We start from the raw sequence: 23,408 nt of genomic DNA, 5'->3' as shown, positions 1-23,408 counted from the left end.
ATGTGTATACCCCCACCCTCAAATAAATAAATAAATTAAGAAAAATTTAGATAGGCATTGTGTTTGCAAAAGCTCTGAGTTCAATCCCAAGCACTGCACAAACAAGGCATGGTTAAGTGTGTGTGCAATCCTAACATGAAGGAGTTGGTAGTAGGAGGATCATCCTCAGCTACATAACAAGATCAATGTCAGCTAAAGCTATATGAGTGGAGAAAGGGAGATGGAGAAAGAAAGAATCTCAACTGATGCTTCTGTCGAGAATCCATTCATACACTCTAGAACAAAGTTTTTTTTTTTTTGTCTTTAAAGTAAAATATCTAAGAATATCTAATTTAGTGAAATCACTAAAATGAAAATAATGTCAATTACAAAGCAAACACATCAAAGTCTTGTTTTGAGTGGAGGAAGCACTAGACCATTTCAAAGTATTACAATATAGCATCCGACTGAAAATAATTTATTGCCACTTTCTTCCGTGCTGCAATGTGTACAGTCTTGTACAGAAGCTAAAGCTGCACTGAGGACCTCATCCCATCTAGAGAGTAACCAGCACATCACCCAGCAACTCCAGCAGTCTCCCCATCCCCACTGTGCACCAAGGCTTATCTCCATGTTTGCCTGCATCTACTCTGCTCTCATCCTGCAACATGAGGTGACCTGCACAGGGAAGATCAATGCACTCATTAAAGCAGCTGGTGTAAATTTTTAACCTTTTGGTCTGACTTAACCGCAAAGAGGGTCGTGTGCAACACAGAGGCTGGTGGACCTGCTCATGCAGTTGCTGTCACACTAGCAGGAGCCCTGTCCACTGCTGCCATCAGAACAAGAGAAAGCAAGAAAAAGAATCGAGAGTGAGCGGCTGAGAAGAGACAGGTCAGTGGTTAAGAACGCTTGCTGCTCTTCCAGGAGACCTGAGGTCATTCAGTTCCTAGCACTCCATTGGGCAGCTCACTACTGCCTGTAGCTCCAGCTGCAAAGGACCCAAAGCCTTTTTCTGGCCTCTCCAGGCACACATACACATGTAGCATACATTCTCACATCCTCTCTCTCTCTCTCTCTCTCTCTCTCTCTCTCTCTCTCTCTCTCTCTCTCTCACACACACACACACACACACACACACACACACACACACACACACGAATTTTAAAAAAGAAAAAAGCAGGACAGTGGTAGCACAGGCCTTTAGTCAAAGACAGGTAGATCTCTGTGAGAGGCCAGCCTAGTCTACAAAGCGAGTTCCAGGACACCAGAACTGTTACACAGAAAAACCCTGTCTCAAAAAACCAAAAGAGAGAAAGGGAGGGACGGAAGGAAGGGAAGGAGGGAGGGAGGGAAGACACAGAGACACTGATAATGACACCATAGGCTTTAGTTTGTTCTTGCTGTTGTTGTTTCTTTTTAAGATTTACTTATTCTATTTTATGTATATGTGCCGAGTGTATGTTTGTGCACCAACAAGTATGTATGCAGGTGTTCCTGGAGGCCAGAAAAGGCTTGTAACTAGTATTTTATCTCTGCAACAGAAAGGTAACTAAGACAGAAGATACTGAGCTACCTTGTCAAGCATTTTAGAAAATAACAGTGGTGGATATATTCTGAAAAGGATTCAGCTTTAAAATGTATCCCATATCTACATATAGATCTACTAGGAGAGAATGAAGTTTTATTAGCTTCAAATGTTGTCTAATCCCTGGTTGTTGATCAATAAGTACCAGAAGTAACAAAAGCAACCACTAAAAAGCTTAAAATTTAAGAAAAGGAAGAAAAAAATATTGATCAGAGAAACTAGTAGCTATATTTTGGAGTGAAGACATTTCATAGATCTGTTAGCTAAATAAAGTGTAACATCTTCAAAAGGACAAAGATCAAAATCCAAAGCTGGAACAATATTTTGTCTGAGATGTCCAATTTCAACAAGAAAAAAAAAAAGACTTCCAAAAGAAACAGGAAACGGTGACTCATACACAGAAGAAAAAAAGTAGTCACTGGGGAAAATTCTCAGATGTTAGACTTAGCAAAGACTTCAAAGGAGCTATTTAAAATATGTTCAAAACACTTAAGGGAGGGACTGGGTATGCAATCTCAGTGATAAAGAGAGCTTACCTAGCATGCACAAACCCTGATTTTGACTCTCAGCAAAACATACACACACACACAATTTTAAAAGAAAAAATAAAAACAAATAGCACTTTGAAGATTTACAGAATGAACAAAATAACAAACACCATCATACATTTAATGACATTGCTTAAAAGAGAATAAGACACAAGGAATAAAAAAGGATCCCAAAGGCCAGTGACAGCATTCATTTGTAATCCCAGTGCTTGGAATGTAGATGGAGAATCAGGAGTTCAATGTCTTTCTCAGATACAAAGCAAGTTCAAGGCCAGACTAAGCCACATAACACTCTGTCTCGAGAGGGAGGGAGGCAGGGAGGGGGAGGAAGAGAAAGAAAGGGAGGAGGAGAAGAGGGAAGGAGGAAAGAGGGAGGGAGAAAGAAGGGAAGGAAGGGAAGAAAATTAACAATTCACACATACTCTAAATTTGATTTTTTTTTAAGTCTAAGAAACTCAAAAAAAAAAAAAAACCTCAAGATAAATGCACAGTGATCCACATATTCACATCATAAATAAGTAAAAGAAAACTACTAAAATCAGCTAAAGTAACCCATCAAATGAAAAAGAACTGTATTTTCAGTTTGATTTCTTCTTTGAAGCAGAAGCCCACACATTCCAAGGTAGAAAACTGTCAAGAACTCTAATTCCAACAAAACTATTCTTTCAAAATGAAAACAAGAAATTCAAAAGGAAGTGATATGACCCTCCATTCCCAAGACAGATCTCAAACAACGGTGTTAAATCAGCTAACAAACCAAGCTTAAGGCCAAAATTAACATTATTAGAACTCCTTTCTCAGGCTGGAGAGATGGCTTATGATTAAAAGCACCACCACTCTTCCAGAGCACCCTGTTGAGTTCCCAGCATCCATGTATGTGTCTGGCTTGGCCTAGGGGACCCAACACCTTCTCCTGGCCTCCTTGGTCAGCCACATACATGTGGCATACACAAGCAAATAAACATAAAAATAAAATCTTCAAGTTCAAAAACAAATTCTTTCTCATCTGTAAGGCTATTTTTTTCCCCTAAGAAAATCTTATATATACGATGATGAATCATGCTTACAACCACAAAATATGTCTTCACCGCCTGGTGTCCTATGTATAGTTTAAAAAAAAAAAAAGAAACGCTTAAAAATCCTCATCTTTTTTTAGATTTATTTTATGTGAATATTCACCTACATGTATGTCTATGTACCACATGTATACAGTGCCCACAGAGGTCAGATGTCAAATGCCCTGGAACTGGAGTTACAGATGGTCCTGAGCTACCATGTGGGTCTTGAAATTGAACCCAGTCAGTGTTCTTAACCACTAAAACCATTTCTCCATCCCCTCTCTTAGCTTTCTGACTTGTTTTAATCTTACCAAAACTACCTCTTCTTTCTATAAATTTGTAAAGGCACCCCATAAACTGATTTAAAAAAAAAAAAGAAAAAGAAAAAGAAAAAGAAAAAAAAAGACTCTACAGCTTTGGCTGTCCTGGATATTCCTGTGTAGATCAGGCTTGCCTCAAAGACATCTACTTGTCCCTGCCTCCCAAATGCTGTAATTAAGGCATGTGCCACCATGCCTAGCATTAAAACACTTACACACTATAGCCTTTAAAATATGTAATTTCAAGATAACACACACACACACACACACACACACCATTTCTGGGAAACACGTGGGAATCCTAATCCACCCCTTAGGTGTAAACTGTTCTTTTCTCAATAAACCTCAGCTTTGCTTCATTATGATTCATCCTCAATTTTTTTTTTCTAAGATCTCAACTGAATCCTGAATCTAGTCAACACTTGAGTGGAGGTCCTTGAGAAGAACTCTTCAAGCAACAAAGCTCTCTTGCTGCCTCTAGCAAATTAATTACTTAAGCTATCCATAAGTGATGGAGCTGGAGAGATGACTCAGCAGTTAAAAGTGCTTACTGCTCTTGTAGAAATCACAACTCAGGTCCCAGGACTCACATAACAGCTCACAATCATCTGTAACTCCAGTTCCAGAGGCTCTTTTGGCCTCTTCAGGGTCCAGGCACACTCGTAGTACAAAGACGTACACTCAGTCACACAAATACACATAAAGTTAAATAAAATAAGGGTTTTTTGTTTTTGTTTTATTTTGTTTTTTACAGTTATTCCTAAATGAGATAACAGTGACTTCAATAAAGGCAGATTTGAGAGTTATTTAACAGAAGCAAGTCTTCCAGACAGATCTGGAAAGCTCTTTCAAAAAGGGAAAAATGGGCTTGAGTAACACTCTTTAGGTGAGAAAAATAGAATACAGAAAGGATAAAATAGGAGGTAGAAAAATAATCAACCTGAGTGTGTACAGAATAGCACAAGAGTACAACCCTCACACAAACAAAGTATGTGGGCAAAATGTGGTGGCACATCTATAATCCCAGCCCTCGGAATTCATTAGACCACAAGTTCCAGGCCAGTCTAGCTACACAGTAAGATCCCATTTAAAGAAAGAAAAATGGAAAGCTTAAGAAAGGCAAGAAGGAAAGAAGAGAGGGCAATGTTTGAGCCCTCTGTGTACTCAGTATGTCTTATACCTCACCTTTTCAACTGTATACCTTTATAAGCCATCACTCACACCACTATAATGACAGTGCATTTCTGCTGAAACAAACTGAAACTAGCCTTTACCCTTGTGACAAAATACAAACTGAAGTCATCTGATGTTAAAAGTGTATTGCTGCCGAAGACTTTTCAGTTGAAACCACAAACTGATGATGTAAGAGGGGTTCTTTCTGGAGGGGGAAGGGTGGAAATCATAAGACGGTGGTAGGAAAGTAAAGGGAACAACAGGCTACAAGTCATCTGATAGGGGATAGGAAAGTGGGTTCCTTAGGGAGGGAGGAGGGGGGTAAATAGAGGAGGAGGGTGAAAATTACAATAAGGAAGTATAGAAAAGTCATAAGGAATCATAGTTATTAACTATTTACCGTTAAAAACTATAATACATGTAATTCTGTATATAATACGCATATATAATTTTAATGAACTTTTCTCATCTAGGCTGACAATGCTCTCTCCAGGAGTCAAAGACCACTTAACAAAAACCCTAAACCAGACACGAGAAGCCCTCCTGAGTTGATGTCCAGGATTTTCCAAAAGATTCCCAAAACATATTATAGTCTATTGCTATTGTCCTTGGTTGGCCCCAAAGGTGGAAGGTAAATCCCTATTGCTGGAGACACCACACACTTGAGAAGCAGGGCCCAGAGTACTCTAAGCTAGAACTGCTTGAACACATCCCCGCTGAGGATTAGCTTTCATGGTCCAGAGGCACTATGCAAGCTTCCAAAGGAGGGAGACAAGCAACAGACCTACCCAGTTATGACACCTATAAACTACATCAACAATGAGCATGGCACGGATAACCTGAAGCAAACAGTAGTGGCGCACATACCTGGGTAGTAACCGACAGCTCTGTAATTGGACTGAAGATATGCTCAACAAGTACTCAGTGCTAGTGATGTCACGGATATTCAACATGGAGAATGTCTGCATGATACTCTGGCACAATAGTGGCACAAAAGTTGTGGTAGTAATCAACCACTGTCTGGTTAGATTTAAGGCCCACTCCATGAGATGTCTGATACTGCTCAGGTGGCCAAGAACCTGAGATTACACAGACCGTGGACCTAGGAGAAACCCAAAGTATTGTTCTGCTAAAAGAACACTAATGATATTCTGCCATACCTATAAATCACTGTTTTTGCTAAGCCATCATGAAAGAAGCTTCCTCTTGCCATAGATGGGAATTAATTCAGGGACCCACAACTGGACCACATGCAGAGAGTGGGAGGCTTTGTTACATTCGCGTCTTCAACAAACTCCTCTCCTCAGGGCTCAGGGAGCCATGAGGAAGAGAAGGTAGGAAGACTGGAAAAGCCAGAGGGGATGGAGGACGCCAAGGAAAGTGTCTACCAGACACAGCAGGACTAATGCACAGATGCATTCACAGAGACTATGGCAGCATGCACAGGTTTCAAGCCAGAAGGGATCCCAATGCTGAGAGGGGTAAGTGATATTGGCTCCAATCCCTAATCAAGAATCTATCTTCACCTCTGTGAGTTCAAGGGCAGCCTGGTCTACAGAGTCAGTTCCAGGACAGGCTCCAAAGCTGCAGAGAGAGAACAGTAGGCTGAAACTGAAGGAAAGCCGCCTTAGCACAAATAAATTTTAAAGCAGGACAAAGTAGGATAGCCAGATGTTATACTCTTGAAGTAGGACCATCCCAGTGGCTTCTACCATTAGTTAAAAGAAGAGTCTGGTAAAAAATAATAGCATGTGCCAACAGGTCTATCAGAAAACTCACAGGCAGAGATAGGAAAATCAGTACCCAGAGAATCTGATGTCACTACCTGACTCTTCTTGTCTAGATGGCTAAGTCACTATTCTATTGAAGTGAAGAGATTCCAGGACCAAGGAATCTCATAAATTATTGAATCGCAGGCTTGCTTACGGTTTCAAAGGGTTGGTCCATTACCATCACCACAGGGAGCATGGTGGCAGACATGACACTACTCAACCCCACTTCCTCCAACAAGGCCTCCTAATTCTTCTCAAATAGTGTCACACTCCCTTAGGACTAAGCATTCAAATATATGAGTCTTGAGGGCCAGTCTTCAAGCCACTACATGAGAATTCAAATGTGTATCATCGACGTGGTCAAGGAAGCCTGAAAAGCAAGCAAACAAGCAAGGAAGCAAAAGACAGCCAACTTAGGCCTTCGCTATCCATGTTTAACCAAGTAGGAATTTCTAGCAAGGAAATTTCATAATGTATAAAGTAAGCCAGGCATGATAGCATGGGCCTATCGATAAACCCTGCACTGGGAGGCTGAAAAGGAGAGCCTGAAACTGAAGGCCAGGCTACAAACAAATACTGTCTAAAAAAAAAAAACTGGAGATGTAGCTCAGTGGTAGAATGGTTACCTGTAATGTGTGAGGTTCTAGGTTTACACAGAAACAGAATCAATTCACAGAACATTTAATTCAAATTACAAACACATATTCAAACTTCCAAAGAACTATTCTACACAGATTTTCTTTAAAACTGCATAAGAAAAATGAAAGAGAGAGAAGACAAAAAGATATAATCAAAAACCAACAGTGACAACAACAGAAACCTACTTACTACCCACAGCCTGCTATCACAGAATGGCATGAACTGGTGAGATGTCTCACAGGCACCTACTACCAAACTTCTTGAGCTTGAGCCCCAGGACCAATTCCAGCAAGTTTTCCTCTGACTTTCACATGCTCACGCCCCCCCCCACACACAAGCTAAATAAAACTTTTAACTGAAAGTTCTTAAGAGATCTGTTATATAATATTAATACTCATATTTTTTAATGTTTAAAATGGTAAATTGTATAGTATGGTAGATGTCTTGGTGACATTTGTTCCAATTCTAAAATAATAATAAAGACTACCATATACCCACTTCTCTTACAAAAAGAGTAAACCTCATGGGGAAAAAAAAGTAAATTCTAAAAGTCCTGCAGTCCTACAGAAAATGAAACATATTTAAGATACTTTGCTAAACCAGGTGGCTTTTAAATGATGATATATTGTTCCTTATTTTTATGTTTTTTAAAAAGCTGTAATTAGGGGCTTCAAACATAGTAGATTCCTTGCAGTTAAGTAAAGGCATGATGTCTTTGAATTTAGTCTCCAGCACATAAAATACAAGGTGTCTCTACACTGACAATATTTAGATTTTGAGATCAACTTATTAAATCTTATTACCGATCATAGCTAACCTGAAATAAATACTCATTTCTAAGAAAAGAATATGTAGGTCAATGGCCAAGATATATTTAGAAAGATATATTTAGAACACTTCCTGAATTTCTACCCTGCTTCAAGCCTGGACCATGCTACACTAGCAGCCTCTGGTAATGAAGCACAGCATTATAAATATCTAGATTTCTACAACGTTGAATTAGATTGTAATGCTTTAAAGACAAGAATTTGGGCACAGGCTGGGGCTGGAGCTCAGTTGGTAAAGTGCCTGCATTCCATACACAAAGCCCAGGGTTTGATGCCCAGCACCACAAAAACTGGGTATGCCTATAATATACACTGTCTCACACTTCCGTGAGAAGCCCACACTCAACATGCCCTGGGCGTAGCTGTCTTCTTTATCAGCCCCTCTCTTACTCTTAACCCTCTGAAGTCGAACCTGTATTAAGATATCCATACCAAAGCAAAGCATGGTAGCACACACTTCTAATCCCAGAACTCCAGAGCCAGAGGTGGGAATGGATCCACCTAGTTCTGGCCAGCCTGATCTACACATCAAGTTCCAGGCCAGCTAAGGCTACATAGTGAAAAAAGCAAAAAGAAAAAACTGTTTAATAACCCAACACTGCTTCAAATAAAACAAGTACAAGTTTTTGTGTTACTGAGAACTGAAACAAAGACTCATGCATGCTAGGCAAATGCTCTACCACTGAGCTATATCTCCAGCCCCCATTTAATTTTATTTTGAGACAGCGTTTGGCTCAATTGTCCAGGTTGGCCTTCAGTTTACAAGGCTTCTACCTCTGAAGAAGGCAAATGCACAACTACATTCTGAAAGACTTAAAAGAGAGTCCTTTAAAAACTTTCTTCAGCTTCAGACTCCTTTAAAAAAAAACATTTTAAGCCATACACCTGCAATTTCAGCACTGAAGAAACTAAAGCAGAAAGATGAGAAGGTCAAGGCCAGCCTGAGATTTAAGACAAGATCCTGTCTCAAATAAGTTCCAGGCTAGCCAGGGCTACATGATGAGATCTTGCAACTCCCAAAAGTAAGTTTCCCAAAGGCTGGAGAGATGGTTGCTCTTCCACAGGACCCAGGTTCAATTCCCAGCATCTGCATGGCAGCTAAAAACTATCTATAACTCTAATTCCAGAGGGATGCAAACTTCTGTCCAAGTACTCATACAATGCAGGCAAAATACCCAGTAAACACACAAAATAATAAGCTTTCCTAACTTATTTGAAGGTTGATATTTAGAATTTGGATGTCCACAAATATAGACTATATCTTTTGCATAAGAAACTGTCTACAGTTGACCTTGATACACTTAAAAGGCTAAAGAGGACTGTTCCTTTTTGTTGCTTAACAATTTTCACTGAGACTGAAACAATTCATCCCACAGGGAGGCACCTTAAACAAGAAAGTAACTCAAAATAGCTTCAGGAAGTCCCTGAAACTGACCAGATTCTCTAGTCTCTCCTTGCCAGAACAAGCAATAAAAGCTACAAAGATTCTAAGACCAGACCAGCTGCCTGGAAGCAGCAGAAACCAGCTGAGATGCCTGAAAGAGCTTTAGGACACCTGTGGTACCTGTTGAGCTGCCTGCAGGCTGTGAAGTAATTCCGGATTCCCAGCTTTTGAGTTGTTATCAGTGCTATACTGGCTTTGGTGATAGAGCTATCTGAGTCACTTCTGCTTCTTCTCCCCCCACCCCAATCCTCACGTGCTGGAAGGGGCAAGCAATCTACACCTCTCCAGCAGGCAGAGCCAATCTAGTCTGAACACCAGTGATCTCATCTAATCTTTCTCTGACCTCTTTATAAAGGCACTAATCCTACTCATTCTGGCAGATCCCTCATGACCTCATCACCTCCCAGAGGCCTCATCTTTCTAATACCAACAGTGAGGGTCCAGACTTCAACATTTAAATTTGTGGAGGACAAAAATGAAGACCATAACAAAAGGCTTTCATTAAATGCACGAAATGACTCCTCTCATTCACATCCTTAATAGTTACAACAAATGTAAAAAAGGTGTAGCTGAGCATGATGGGGCATATTCAAGAATATGAGGCAAGAACTGGAGATAGGCTAAAGGGGGAGGCGGGGGAGGGAGGAGGGATGAGGGGGAGGGAGGAGGTGGGGGGAGGGAGGAGGTGGGGGGGGGGAGGAGGCGGGGGAGGGAGGAGGTGAGGGAGGGAGGGAGGGATGAGAGGGAGGGAGGAGGTGAGGGAGGGAGGAGGTGGGGGTGGGAGGAGGCGGGGGAGGGAGGGAGGCGGGGGGGAGGGAGGAGGCGGGGGGAGGGGGTGGGGGAGGGAGGAGGCGGGGGGGGAGGAGGCGGGGGTGGGAGGAGGCGGGGGAGGGAGGGCGGGGGAGGGAGGAGGCGGGGGGAGGGAGGGGGGGGGAGGGAGGAGGGGGGGGAGGGAGGGAGGCGGGGGAGGGAGGAGGCGGGGGAGGGAGGAGGCGGGGGTGGGAGGAGGCGGGGGTGGGAGGGAGGCGGGGGGGGGAGGGAGGGGGGGGAGGGAGGAGGCGGGGGTGGGAGGAGGCGGGGGGAGGGAGGAGGTGGGGGGGGGGAGGAGGTGAGGGAGGGAGGAGGTGGGGGTGGGAGGAGGTGGGGGAGGGAGGAGGTGGGGGTGGGAGGAGGTGGGGGAGGGAGGAGGTGAGGGAGGGAGGAGGTGAGGGAGGGAGGAGGTGGGGGTGGGAGGAGGTGGGGGTGGGAGGAGGGATGAGAGGGAGGGAGGAGGGATGAGAGGGAGGGAGGAGGGATGAGAGGGAGGGAGGAGGTGGGGGAGGGAGGAGGTGAGGGGTGGTAGGAGGTGGGGGGTGGGAGGAGGGATGAGAGGGAGGGAGGAGGTGGGGGAGGGAGGAGGTGAGGGAGGGAGGAGGTGAGGGGTGGTAGGAGGTGGGGGGTGGGAGGAGGGATGAGAGGGAGGGAGGAGGGATGAGAGGGAGGGAGGGCTGTGGTTGAAAAGTAAAAGGAAATTAAAAAAATTTTTTTAAAAAATGGAAGAAAAAAAAAAAGAACCAAGGAGAGGACTCAGATGGTAGAGTGTTTGCCTAACATGCTTGGTACCTTGGGTTTTATCACCACGATAGAAACTGGGCATGGTGCTACACGCCTGTAGAGGCAGAGATTAGGAGTTTAAGCCAGCCTCGGCTACAGGAGAGCTTGTCTCAGCACACACAAAAGTACAAAGTACTGATGAGGATGGAGAGGGAAATCAGTGGATAAAAGCACTTGCTGTTCTTGCAGAGAACCTGAGTTCAGTCCCCAGCACCTACATCAAGCAACTCTTGACCTAAAACTAACTCCAGTTCCTCAGGGTTCCCATGCCCTCCCCTGGCCTCCAAAGCACCAAACACACACACACACACAGAGTGCATACAGACAAGCAGTCAAGCACACATACACATAAATAAAAATACATTCTAAAAATACCTTTTTTTAAAGCATTGAAATAGAATCTTAACATTTTGGCTTATTTTCTCTGAGCACTGACCAACAATACAAGGCTTTAGAAATGAATTACTTTTTTTCAAAACAGCAGTTACAGGATATGCAAACAGTATGCAATACCCTTGTCTAGATCTACATCTCAATTAATTAATACAAACTAGTATTAATGAACAAATACTATGCTACTTTATGAATGTAAATACTATTTATTTAATAACTTTTCCTTAAAAACATAAAACCACCCTTGTCTTAACTGATTAGGGAAAATAATCCCTTGCATACTTTAATACTATACTGAAGAAACGGTCTAAAACAAACAAACAAACAACTTTGGGCTGGCAAGATGGCTTAGGAGGTTAAGGTACCTGTTGCCAAACTTGGCAATCTAAGTTTGATCTCTTGGGCCCACATGGTGGAGGAAAGAATGGATTCCTGTAAGTTGTCCTCTGTCTGATAGTTGGCACCAAGGAGGGAGGAGAGGGGAGAGGAGGTGGGGGAAGGCAGGCATGGTGGTATACACCTTTGATCCCAGCGTTTAGGAGGCAGCAGAGGCAGGTGGATCTGTGAGTTCAGACCTGTCTCAAAAAAAGAAAAAGTACAAGTCATGAGTATTTAATATTATTCAGTAGTGTAGAATAGTCTGAACTATTTCTACACTTAAAATGTACAATAAAAATGTTGACCTGGTGTGGTGGTTCATGCTTTTAATCCTAGCAATTGCAGGCAGAGGCCAGGGACTCTCTGTGAATCCAAGGACAGCCTCGCCTACATATCCAGTTCTCAGGAATTAAAAAAAAAAAAAAAAAGAAAGAAAGAAAGAAAAAGAAAAGAAAAGCAAAAAAAAAAAAAAAAAAAGTACAGGTAAAGCAGTCTTGAGATTCTAGTTTAGGAGTTTTGTTTTGGTTTTTTTTGTTTGTTTGTTTGTTGTTTGTTTTTTAGACAGGGCCTTACTATGTAGCCCTGGAACTTAATATGTAGACCAGGCTGGGCTTTACTACTGGTTCTGCTTACTTAGTCTTTTTATTACAAGAAACAGAGGACAGGAAACACGAAAACTGGAAACCAAAAGACAAACTGTAACACATAAAGATGAAACTAGATGAAGCAAGGCTTTCAAACAATGCTTGCATCTACTTCCTGCTGGTTTGGGCAACTAACTATCACAAAAAGATTTAATGTATTTCACAGACTAGGTATGCAATTCCATGATGAATAGATTGCTTGCCTGAACAAGGTCCCGGGTTCCACCCCACACTGGGAAAATGAAAAACATGCTATTTTACACACTGTTAGACAAACTGGCTCTCGATGCAATACTGTCAACAGGCCATGGCACACCTGTGATCCCAACAGACAAAAGACATAGGCAGGGGTTTTGAGTTCAAGGACAGCCCGACTTCAGAGACTGTCTTTAAAAAGACCAAGGTCTTGGACTGAAGAAATGCCTCAGAGGTTTTAAGTACTTGCTGCCTCGCAGAGAACCCAGGTTCTGCACCACGCCCTCTTCTGTCCTCCACAGGCCCACATAATGCACACACTTAAATGCAGACTAAACACCCATACACACAAAATAAAACAGATAGACAGAGAGACATATCAAGGCCTAGAAATGTAGCTAGGTAAGCAGAATATTTACCCAGCATGCATAAAACCCTAGGTTCAATCTCCAACACCCACCCGTCCCCCAACCCCCTACACACACACACACACACACACACACACACACACACACACACGTAAAGTTTAGACAGCTGTGAAAATGTATTAAGTGGAGAATTGTAATACTAGCCATCATCTAAGAAAATTAACACCTGGGGTTTCTAATTTCTCCGACTATGGCCACAATAAACACACTGCTTCAAAGGGTTATTTTTTAAAAGACAAGGTTCCATGTAGCCCAGGTTAGCCTTGAATGCTTGATCTTTCTGCTTACACCTCCCAAGTGATGGAATTACAGGCATATACCACCAAGGCCCATTGAACATCAGTACTCTTACATACCAATACCTCAACAACTCTGTCTTCCAACAACTTTCAATTATTTGCAAGGATTTTAGGTTAGTTTTTCTATTAAGAATTTGTAGCACAGAAAATATGAGATGTATAGGAACCAAAGGTTAGAACTGAAATAAAAACAGCTACAGATTATTACAACAAGCTCTTTTCTCCACAGCAATTCATCTTTCCCCAACTCTCAGAAGGAAGAAATTAAAGAGGCCACAAACAAAGCATACACAGAGACTCCCACTGGAAATGGTGAAACAGAAGAAAGTCATTAACAGACTGGACAATGACCATCAACAGCTGCTAACATCACAACAAAATAGAGTATGTGCCTCCTGAGGCAAACACTCAACATTAACTATAAAGTCTCCTTGCCACCCAAAACAAAAGAAAATCTGACAAAGAAAGACTATACATCACAGAAACAGTATCGGATCAGTTCTCTAAACAGAAGGCATCAATTAGCAAACATGCAAGGCCAGAACATGCTTGCCACCCCTCTAGGAATAGAACTAACAAATTCAGACTATGGGAAAATATCAGTTTCTTCATAAAATATGTGTAAAGAAAAAGAGAGGAACTAGAGATTACTAAAAATACAAAGACTGCAGTTGGCTCTTGATCTAAATAACTATAACAACACATTTATGAAATAATGAAGAACCCTGAACACTCCCCTATGACACAAGGAATTATTAAACTTATTACCCTTCATTGTGAGTAGCAGTTGCTTGGATGGATGAAGTTGACTGGGAAATGAGTGCCAACGGTTGGAGCACATAAAAGGAACAGTAAAATTAATAAAGCTGAATGGAATTATTTATCAGTAACACGCTGGGTCTGGCCTAACAAGCATGAAAATATAAACTGCCAGACTGCAAGCATCAAGACAGCGTTCTTTGCATATGTGCCCGCCAGCCTTTTCTGCACTGACACAGGCCCTATAAATAGGCCAAATGAGAATAGCTGCTCAAGCCACTTCATACTGCAGACTACACTTCTAGCATGGGCGTGGTCCTACACCAGGACAGTGGATAAACCAGCACAGATGGGAGGCCAAGGAAGTTATCCACCGTAAAACCCTGCAGCTAATGGGGAAGTGCCCACTCTACAGCACCGTCACTGTAAATCAAGAGTAAGTTAAGATACTAATTTTAAATTTCTGCAAGATTTCTGCCATTTTCCAGCTTCCCCAGAAGATGATCCAAAAAGATAGGTCACCACTTAACCACATATGCTGGGACCTCAGGTCCCTAAGAAAAAACAAAAAACTGCTGCCAAAACTCTACCTACCATACAGACCCTCAGGCTTATAGCATGTTGTGTGGACGGCACGGAGAAAATAAAACAACACTTGATGGTTAAATGTAACTTTAAGGACATGCTTCTCCAGTGGTTAGTTAAAAGGCTTGTGCAGGGTTCAGCTCCCGGCACCCATTATCAGGAAGCTCACAACCACCTCCAACTCAAGTTCTCACCTCAGGCAACCACAATTATACACATATTTTACATTCACACACACACTGAAAAGTAAAAAATAAAGGCATGGTGGCAGACACCTTTAATGTCAGCACTAGGAAGCCTGCATAGCACATTCCAGGTCAGCAAAAGCCTCAGAAAAAAATAAAACCAAACATGCTTCTCACTAGGAGTGGTGCTGCAGGCCTATAAATCACAGCACTAGGGAGTAGAGGTTGGAAGATCATAAATTCAAGACTAGCTTCAGCTATGTAGTTAGTCTGACTTCATCCTGAGCTATGTTAGACATCTCTCACACACACACACACACACAGCAAACACACCAATAAAAAAAATCTTAAACCTTTTTATTAGATGGGCACAGTGATTCATTCCAGTAATTCCAGATCCAGCAGTCTGAGGCAGAAGACTGCCTGGAGTTCAAGGCCAGCTTGGGGTACAAACTGAGATCCTGTCTGAAAACAACAAGAAACACCACCCAACCTTTCTCAATAAATATTTTTTATTTCATTTTGTGTATGTGTAGGTTTGAGCACCACAGTACCTACATGCCTATAGGCAGTCAGAAGACAACTTGTGGGAGTCAGTTCTCTCCACACACCATGTGAGTTCCTGGGATCAAACTCACTTAGTCAGGGTTAGTGACTGGGGCCTTTATCTGCAAAGCCAACTCATAGCTCCTCTTTTGTTTTGTTAGGGGGAGCAGGGTCTCACAAACCAAACTGGCTCCAACTCACCTAGTAGCTGAGGGTGACCTTGAACTCTCAATATTCTACCTTCTAAGTAATGGGATCACAGGGTGTACCACAATACTTGGCAAAAATCATATGCTTCTATGCTAGGGTAAAACTAAAGCAGACAAGAAAGACACTGTTTAAAATCAACTAGATAAGAGTTTTGTTCTTAACACAGAAAGAAAAACAACCTTGTTCTCCTAGAGTTTTATATTCCACACCCAACTTCCCTATCCCCAATTCCTTTATCTAATTATAAGGAAGCTAACAAAATACTGACTCTAAACATCTTAAAAAGTTATTTCTAAAAACCTGACAACTCCATTTATAAAAAATTCTGAGTCAGTGATCTTACTTCTCTAATGTCAGCCATGCAAGTAAAACCTTCATTTCTAGACTAGCTAAACACAATTCTAGTTTAAACTCGCTCTTAGGAATAGCTCCTCTAGGGGGCTGGGAGATGGCTTAGCAGTTAAGAACACTGACTGCTCTTCCAGAGGACAAGGGTTCATTCAATTCCCAGCATCCACATGGCAGCTCACACCTGTCTGTAACTCCAAGATCTGACACAGACACACATGCAGGCAAAACCAATAAGTAAAATAAAAATCAATTAAAAAAAAAAAAGAAATAGCTGCTCTAAGACAAGAAGATAAAATCTGAGAAAACTGTTCGGAGGACCTACGTTCAGTCCCCAGCACCCACTAAGGCAGCTTACAAACTGCCTGTGATCCCAGGCACCCAACACTCTTTTGGTTCTTGAGCAAACACAAACCGGTGACACATATTTATACAAATAAACAACATACAAATAATAACAATAAAATCATTTTTAAAATTTTAAACATAGCAGCCAGGCATGGTGGAGAATGCCTTTATTTCCAGCACTCCAGAGACAGAGGCAGGTGGATCTCTGTGAGTGATCTTAGCCTGGTCTAGAAAGTAAGTTCCAGGACAGCCAGGACTGTTACACAGAGAAACCCTGTCTTAAAACCCCCTCAATAGTATGTATGTATGTATGTATGTATGTATGTATGTATGTATGTATGTAATACATATGTGTGTGTGTGTGTGTGTGTGTGTGTGTGTGTGTGTGTGTGTGTGTGTGTGTGTGTATAGAGAGAAAGAGAGAGAACTACTCCAAAAATATTAGCAGGTTTACCGTTGATGCTCTTTGAATAACCACCAAACTAATTTATTAAAACATGGATCTGAATTCAGGTAGATGGGCATACATTTTACAAAGGAACTAGCAGTACATTTAAAAAACATTTTTTAAAGGTATCCAGTCACCTTTTTTTTTTTTTTTTAAGTTTAGAGAGCCATTTAAGAAAAATGCTGTTTTCTAAACACCTTACTGAAAACTGGCTTACAAAGGAAAAGACCAGCTTTGACTACTCCTGTGAGTACTTTCCCCTACGGCATCCTTCCTCCCGCTCACATTCTATGGCAGGAAGGAGACTCAGGAATCATCTGGTTCACTAGAATCACTTCCTTAGCTAGAAGCTATTTGTTTTATCTATGTACCCATCCCCACCTGGCACTCCAGCACTTAGTAAATGGGGCTTTAATTTAACCACTTTATAAAATTCACCCACATTCATCAAGTAGGATTTGCTGATAAGACTTACTTTTAATTAATCTTCATCTAACTATGAAAAAATTTTCAAGTAAATATGTAAATAAAGCCAAGTTCATATTTTATGAATTTACAATATCTACCTATTGACTGAGTAAAGACAAATTCCTTATTTTAAGACATGAAAAAGAATAGTTAAATTTACAAGAACCAAGTCAAATCGAGAAATCCCCAAAAAGAACTGACCAAATCTGTCATATAGACTAAAGTGTTTTAAATCCCATTAGGAACTGCCAGCTGCTGTTACTACTTTTTGGTAAGTCTGTAAATGTGTATGTGTGTGCGTATGTGTGTGTGCGTATGGGTGTCTGTGTGTGTCTGTGTGTGTGTGTGTATCTCTGTGTGTGTGTCTGTGTGTGTATGTGTCTGTGTCTGTGTGTGTATCTGTATGTATCTGTGTCTGTGTGTGTGTGTGTGTATCTGTGTGTATATGTGTCTGTGTGTATCTGTGTGTGTATGGGTGTCTGTGTGTGTCTGTGTCTGTGTGTATCTCTCTGTGTGTGTATCTCTGTGTGTGTATCTGTGTGTGTATCTGTGTCTGTGTGTATCTGTGTGTATCTGTGTCTGTGTGTGTCTGTGTGTATCTGTGTGTGTGTGTGTATCTCTGTGTGTATGTGTGTCTGTGTGTGTATATCTGTGTGTGTGTGTCTGTGTGTATATGTGTCTGTGTGTATCTGTGTTTGAGTATGGGTGTCTGTGTGTGTCTGTGTGTATCTCTGTGTGTGTGTGTGTGTCTGTGTGTGTCTGTGTGTGTACTTTCTTATCTTGCCCTGCTCCTTCTTTTTACCACAGGGCCTGTAGGCTGAGTGTGAAAACCGACTGAACATCAATCCCACTCTTCTGAGAGATGCTGCCCACACAAGAAGTACTGCTTCTTTCCCTTAAGTTCTCAAAGAATAAAGAAAGTAGGTATATTTAAAAGACAAAGAGTATCAAAAAATTTTTGTCAAGTTTCATGACAATAGTCAAATTAAAGCTACTAAAGAAAAATAACTACCATGGCCAGTGAATGGCTCAGAAGAGGCGCTTGGCAGTTTGAATGGGAATGACCCCAGAGGCTCCTGCATCTGAATGCTTGGTCCCTAGCTGGTAGAACAGTTTGGGGAAGGATTAGGGGCTATGTGTGGCCTTGTTGAAGGAGGTATGCCACTGGGAGTGGGCTTTGAGGTCTCAGAAGTCCAGGCCAGGCCTGGTTTCAGTCTCCCCAGATCCCTGCTCTGTCTCCTGCTTATGAATCAGGATGTAAGGTCTTAGCTGCTGCTTCACTGCCTGCCTGCCTGCCTGCCTGCCTGCCACCTTGCTCTCCACTGTGATGAACAAGGACTCGCCCTCTGAAACTGTAAGCAAGTCTTTAATTAAATGCTGCTTTCTTCTGTAAACTGCCTTCATCATGATGCCTCTTCGCAGCAACTGAACACTGACTAATACAGCAACCAAAGCTGACAACCTGAGTATGATCCAGAAACCCACATGATAGGAGAGAATGGATTCCTGTAAGTTGTCCTCTGACTTCCATACTTGGCCGTCAGGCAGGCAGGTAGGCAGACACACACACACACAAAGTAAATAGCTTAAAAATGTTTTTAGATAAAAAAAAAAACTATCTAATTGCTGTGGGGCGGTGATGGCACACCACCTTTAGTCCCAGCATTGGGGAGACAAAGGCAGGTGGATCTCTGTGAGTTCAAGGCCAGACTGGTATCTACAGGGTGAGTTCCAGGACAGGCTCCAAAGCTACACAGAGAAACCCTGTCTTGAAAGAAAAACAAAACACTATCTAATTTCTTTAGCCTGATGACCAAGAATTGAAGCAGGTTAAATAAGAGCAGGGCTGTGAGAACCCTGTGAGAGTGCTGTCATAGCACACATACACAACACCCTGGGTTCAACCCCCAGCACTGGGAGGAAACTGAAAATAAACAATACCAAAGACTCCCTAGGTTAGGAAGATGGCTCCGTGGGTAAAGGAACTTGGTACCAAACCTGAAAAATTTCACCCCTGGAAACAACCAACATGGTAAGACAACCAAGACGTCCCTGCTCTCCATACATGCACCCTGGCACACACAAATAAGGAAGGAAAAATAAATAAACCAAAGAAATCCCACCATTAATTCCCACTCTGAACCCTACATATGGGATCACAAATTCCAGTCCAGCCTGGGCTAGAGGACTCTGTCTTTAGTTGAGTTTTCATTCCAGCTGATGGCAGGAGGGGCCATCTTAAAAGAAAATTCACAACTCATCAGCAAACTAAGAACTCCTCATGACTTGGCCCTGCCTCTGTCTACCACTGCCACCCTTTGAAAGCTCAAGGCTCTGGCTACACTGAGCAACTCAGAGCTTGATAATCATGATTTCACTTAGGCTGCTCCCTTTCAGGAAGTGCTCGCTTGTCTGGAAACTCACCTCAGACCTTAAGTACAAAAGCTGAAGTTTCTTGAGCATGCTCCATCATGGCTCTATGGAACTGCTGGCAACTGTTAACAACCAATAGCTTAGGGCTATGGATAAAGAGGTGCCACATCAGGCCAGGGTGTGGTGGTATGTAACTTTAATCCCGGCACCAGTGAGGCAGAAGCAGGTGGGATCTCTGTGAGTTACAGGCCAGCCAAGGATACACAGCAGACTCCAAGACAGACACAGACCGACAGACAGACTGACTGACAGACAGACACACACACACACACACACACAGAGTCACACACACACACACACACACACACACAGTCCCGCATGATTATTTTGTTTTCTTTCTCCATATCTCTTATAGGTATCACCATTTTACTCATGTTATTATTATGCCTATTCCACCTTGCCTACATAATTATAGTTAACAAAGAAAAATTTGGGCCTAACATCTTTCTTAAAGTAATATATTAAAATCATTGGTGTGGTCAGAGGCAGGTAGATCCAGATCTGAATTAGAAACCAGCCTGCTGTCTACATAGTGAGTATCAGACTAGCCACAACTATATAAAGAAACCTTGTCTCAAAAAACAAAATGGAAAAACAGTAACATACTAAAATCAGCTTCAAGAAAATACACACTAACAACTTATTTTTAGCCTTTTGCATAGTTTCAAGCATACACCTAGTTATATGCAGGAAAATGAAAGTCTAAGATAATTATTATTAAAGTTACCAAATTAAGGTTTGGGTTGCCACTTTTAAAAGGGAGAAAAACACTCAAATTGTCTATCCATCCTGTCTATTCATGCACATGTTGGAGTAAAACTGTAAGATTAGGGATCCTAGCAAAACAACTTGAGTAATGAGTTACTACACAAACTCACAGAAATTATTAGTTATGTAGTAAACAGACTTATTTTTGAAGTTCGGTCCCACACTACAGCAGAGGTGGCCCTGAGTCTCATTATGCTATGCCTCCCATGTTGGCCTTGAACTCAAAGCAATCTTCTTGCCGAAGTTTGGATTACAAGCATAAGCCATCACACCTGGCTCAGAAAAGGAATTTAAAATATTAATACCAGAAATATGAGTATAAAGAAATTCATAAGTATCAATGTCAACACAAACATTACTAACAAAATCTTTAAAGGCTATACACTGAACCCAGAGCTCCAGCAGAATTGCATTGTATTTGAAAGTTAACATTAAACTTACCTTTATTATGTAGGGCTTAGTCAACATTACAAAGCCAGTTGTGGTGGCTGGCACATGCTTTTAATCCCAACACTTGGGAGATAGAGGCAGACAGATCTCTGAGTTCAGGGTCAACCTAGTCTACAAAGCTAGTTCCAAGACAGCTAGGGCTACTCAGAGAAACCCTATCTTGAAAAGTCAAAATCAAGACAAACCAAAAGACCAGCATTACTGAGAAACACTCTAAAGGAAGTCAATGTGTGGGTGAAAAGTACTTTTCTTTCTCATGTAAGAGAAATGAATTAAAATTCCAGTCAAATTCTTTTTAAAGTAATATGTAGGTCACAGAAGTCAAGTTCATCTTGGCTTCCTAAATTCAAATTTAATTAGTAATCACATAGTTATCAACAGTCTACTATGGACAATGCACTCTACTTAACATTGTATTAGCATTTAAATATGGTCCTCCAAAAAAAAAAAAAAAAAGGAGAGCGAGCAGAAGATACCTATCAAGTGTAGGTCTGAACTGCTACTTAAACCAAAAGGCAATGCTCTGATTACCCGAGAAATCCAGATCGCCAGAATCAGCAAAAAGTACATTACAAAGGTAACAGCCTGCACCCTTAAGATACCCCAAGAGGAGAAAGGGGGTGATCCGAACTGTTAGCACGCACCTAACTATACTACCCAGTACGTACCTAAGCAGACGGTCGGATGCATTAATAATTAAGTGACCCAACCTTTACAAAGCCATCCTCAGTGGGACTTTCAAACAAATAGATGCAAAGATGCAGAACCGCAAACACAAGACTGCCCAAGCGGTCGGTGGAGGATGTGGAAGGGCCGCGCGGGTTCTTCCTCCAAGAACACTGTCAAGATACGCTGTCAAAACGAGTGCTTTAGGGTAACTAGTGGGGCGGGGGGGAGTGCTCTGAGAAATCGGGGCGAGGAGGCATCAGCCCTTAAGCCGGGGGTCGTCAGATTTCATCCGCGCCGGCCTCTAACTAAAGTTGACAAAGTCGCAGGTCCGTCTCCGCGGACGGGCAGACGCGGGAGGGACGAGCGGCGGGTACCAAGCCCGGGCGGCCGCCTCTCGCTCCTCCAAGGCCACCGCGGTGGAGCCGGGGTCCCCGCCAGCCTCGGCTGCCGAGCTGGCGGGGCTGTGGCCTCGGCGGCTCGCCCGGCCCGGGGCTGCGCAAAGTTGCCCCAACACAGCTCTGCGGCCCGGGGGCTGCGGTCCCTGCTGCCCGCCGGGGCCGTCGCTGCGGGCGGCCCGGGCCGCCGGGCGCTTTGGGCGGGTAGAGGACGCGCGGGTGACCCGCGGCCGGGCGAGCGCAGGGGTCCGGGCCGCGCCTCCGCCGTCGTGACCCCACGCTCGGGCGCCGCGCAGCCCTCACTCAGCCCGGCCCGCCCGTCCTCAGCCTCGGCGCCGCAGCCTGCGCCCCGCGCCCCGCGCCCCGCGCCCCGCGCCCCGCGCCCCGCGCCTCACCTGCCCCCGCCGTCCGCGCCTCGGAGCTGGCCCCGCGCGCCCCGACGGGGCACGCGCCCACCGCGGGCGACGCTGACGGGCCGCAGGCTCCGGCCGCCGCGGCCCCGCCGCCCCCCGCTCCTCACTCAACTCCCGGCGGCCAGGCGGGGCGGCGCGGGGCACGGGGGACCGGGCGCGAGGGGACAGCAGAGTAAAGCCCGCCGCCTCCGCAGCCTCCGCCGCCAATTCCCTTCAGTCGTCCGCGCCGCCCCAAGAAAATGTCACCAGAGGCCGTTCCGCTCTGCGCCTCACTTCCGCCCGGAACCACAGAGCAGCGCCGGCCGGCTAGAGCGGCCGCCGCGGCGGCGGGAACCCGGGGTGACTGGCGGCCGGCCGGGAGCAAGCCGCGCAGCGCCCCCTGGCGGCGGCGGCGCGCGCACGCCCTCCGGCGAGCGCGGGTTCCAGCGCGCCCGCTTTCCCGGGCTTTCGTGCGCACCCGGCTGCTGTGCCCGCAGCCTCCACCCGGAAGCGTCGGTCCTCGAGGGGCGGGATGCCACGCGGTGCGGACCCAGGCCAACGCCTCACAGGCTCGGGAATCGGCTCCCCGGACGCTGCCCGGTACTCACCCGCTCGCGGAGCCTTTGCGAAGGAAGCACACGATGTCCAGATCGTGGAGCCCACCCGGAGACCGGCAGGGTGTCCGCTCCCTTCTCTGGCCACTTTCCCGCGGGAGCCAACAGCTGAGCTCGGCTCCGGGGACCGCTCGGCTCCAACACCCGCACTAACGGCTTGTGCAAGTTTCTCGGCTCGGGGACGGCGCGGGGCCTGCGGCTAGCGCGCCACCTGCTGGTGACACCGTTCTCCAGGGGACCCCGCTCCGCCACCACACGCTCGGGACGCCCGAAATTCCGCCTCTGCAGTCAGTCGCTCCTTGGTCACACACACACACACACACACACACACACACACACCGCTGTGAGTTTGGCAGGAAGGGTCACACACACACACACACACACACGCTGGCACGTGCAGGACTCGAGACCTGCGGAAAATGGGATGGATCTCCGCTTGGCAAGTAGAGAGCTCCAGAGGCTGATGCTGAGGACAGCCTTGCGATCTGTATCTTAAAAATAAATAAATAAAT

At 44.1% G+C, this 23,408-nt stretch overlaps 1 protein-coding gene across 4 annotated transcripts in view; it reads right to left on the bottom strand.

The window, feature by feature from the left end:
* Ark2n (arkadia (RNF111) N-terminal like PKA signaling regulator 2N) overlaps positions 1 to 23,135 on the bottom strand; it is a 71,404-nt gene extending 48,269 nt beyond the window's left edge. Inside the window, exon 1 of one of the 4 annotated variants that reach the window (XM_051202261.1) lies at positions 22,891 to 23,135. The gene's annotated coding sequence lies outside the window, so the exon portion shown is untranslated. Of the gene's footprint in view, positions 1 to 21,494; positions 21,596 to 22,285; positions 22,397 to 22,890 lie in introns of those variants that run through there. The other 3 variants (XM_051202264.1, XM_051202263.1, XM_051202262.1) reach the window with 3 other exon arrangements.
* Positions 23,136 to 23,408: the final 273 nt, after the last annotated feature.

This window comes from Phodopus roborovskii, unplaced genomic scaffold (genome assembly GCF_943737965.1).
Source record: "Phodopus roborovskii unplaced genomic scaffold, PHOROB, whole genome shotgun sequence".
In the NCBI taxonomy this organism is placed as follows: domain Eukaryota; kingdom Metazoa; phylum Chordata; class Mammalia; order Rodentia; family Cricetidae; genus Phodopus; species Phodopus roborovskii.
Note: the sequence above shows the minus strand (reverse complement) of the source record. Positions and strands in the feature narration are given on the sequence as shown.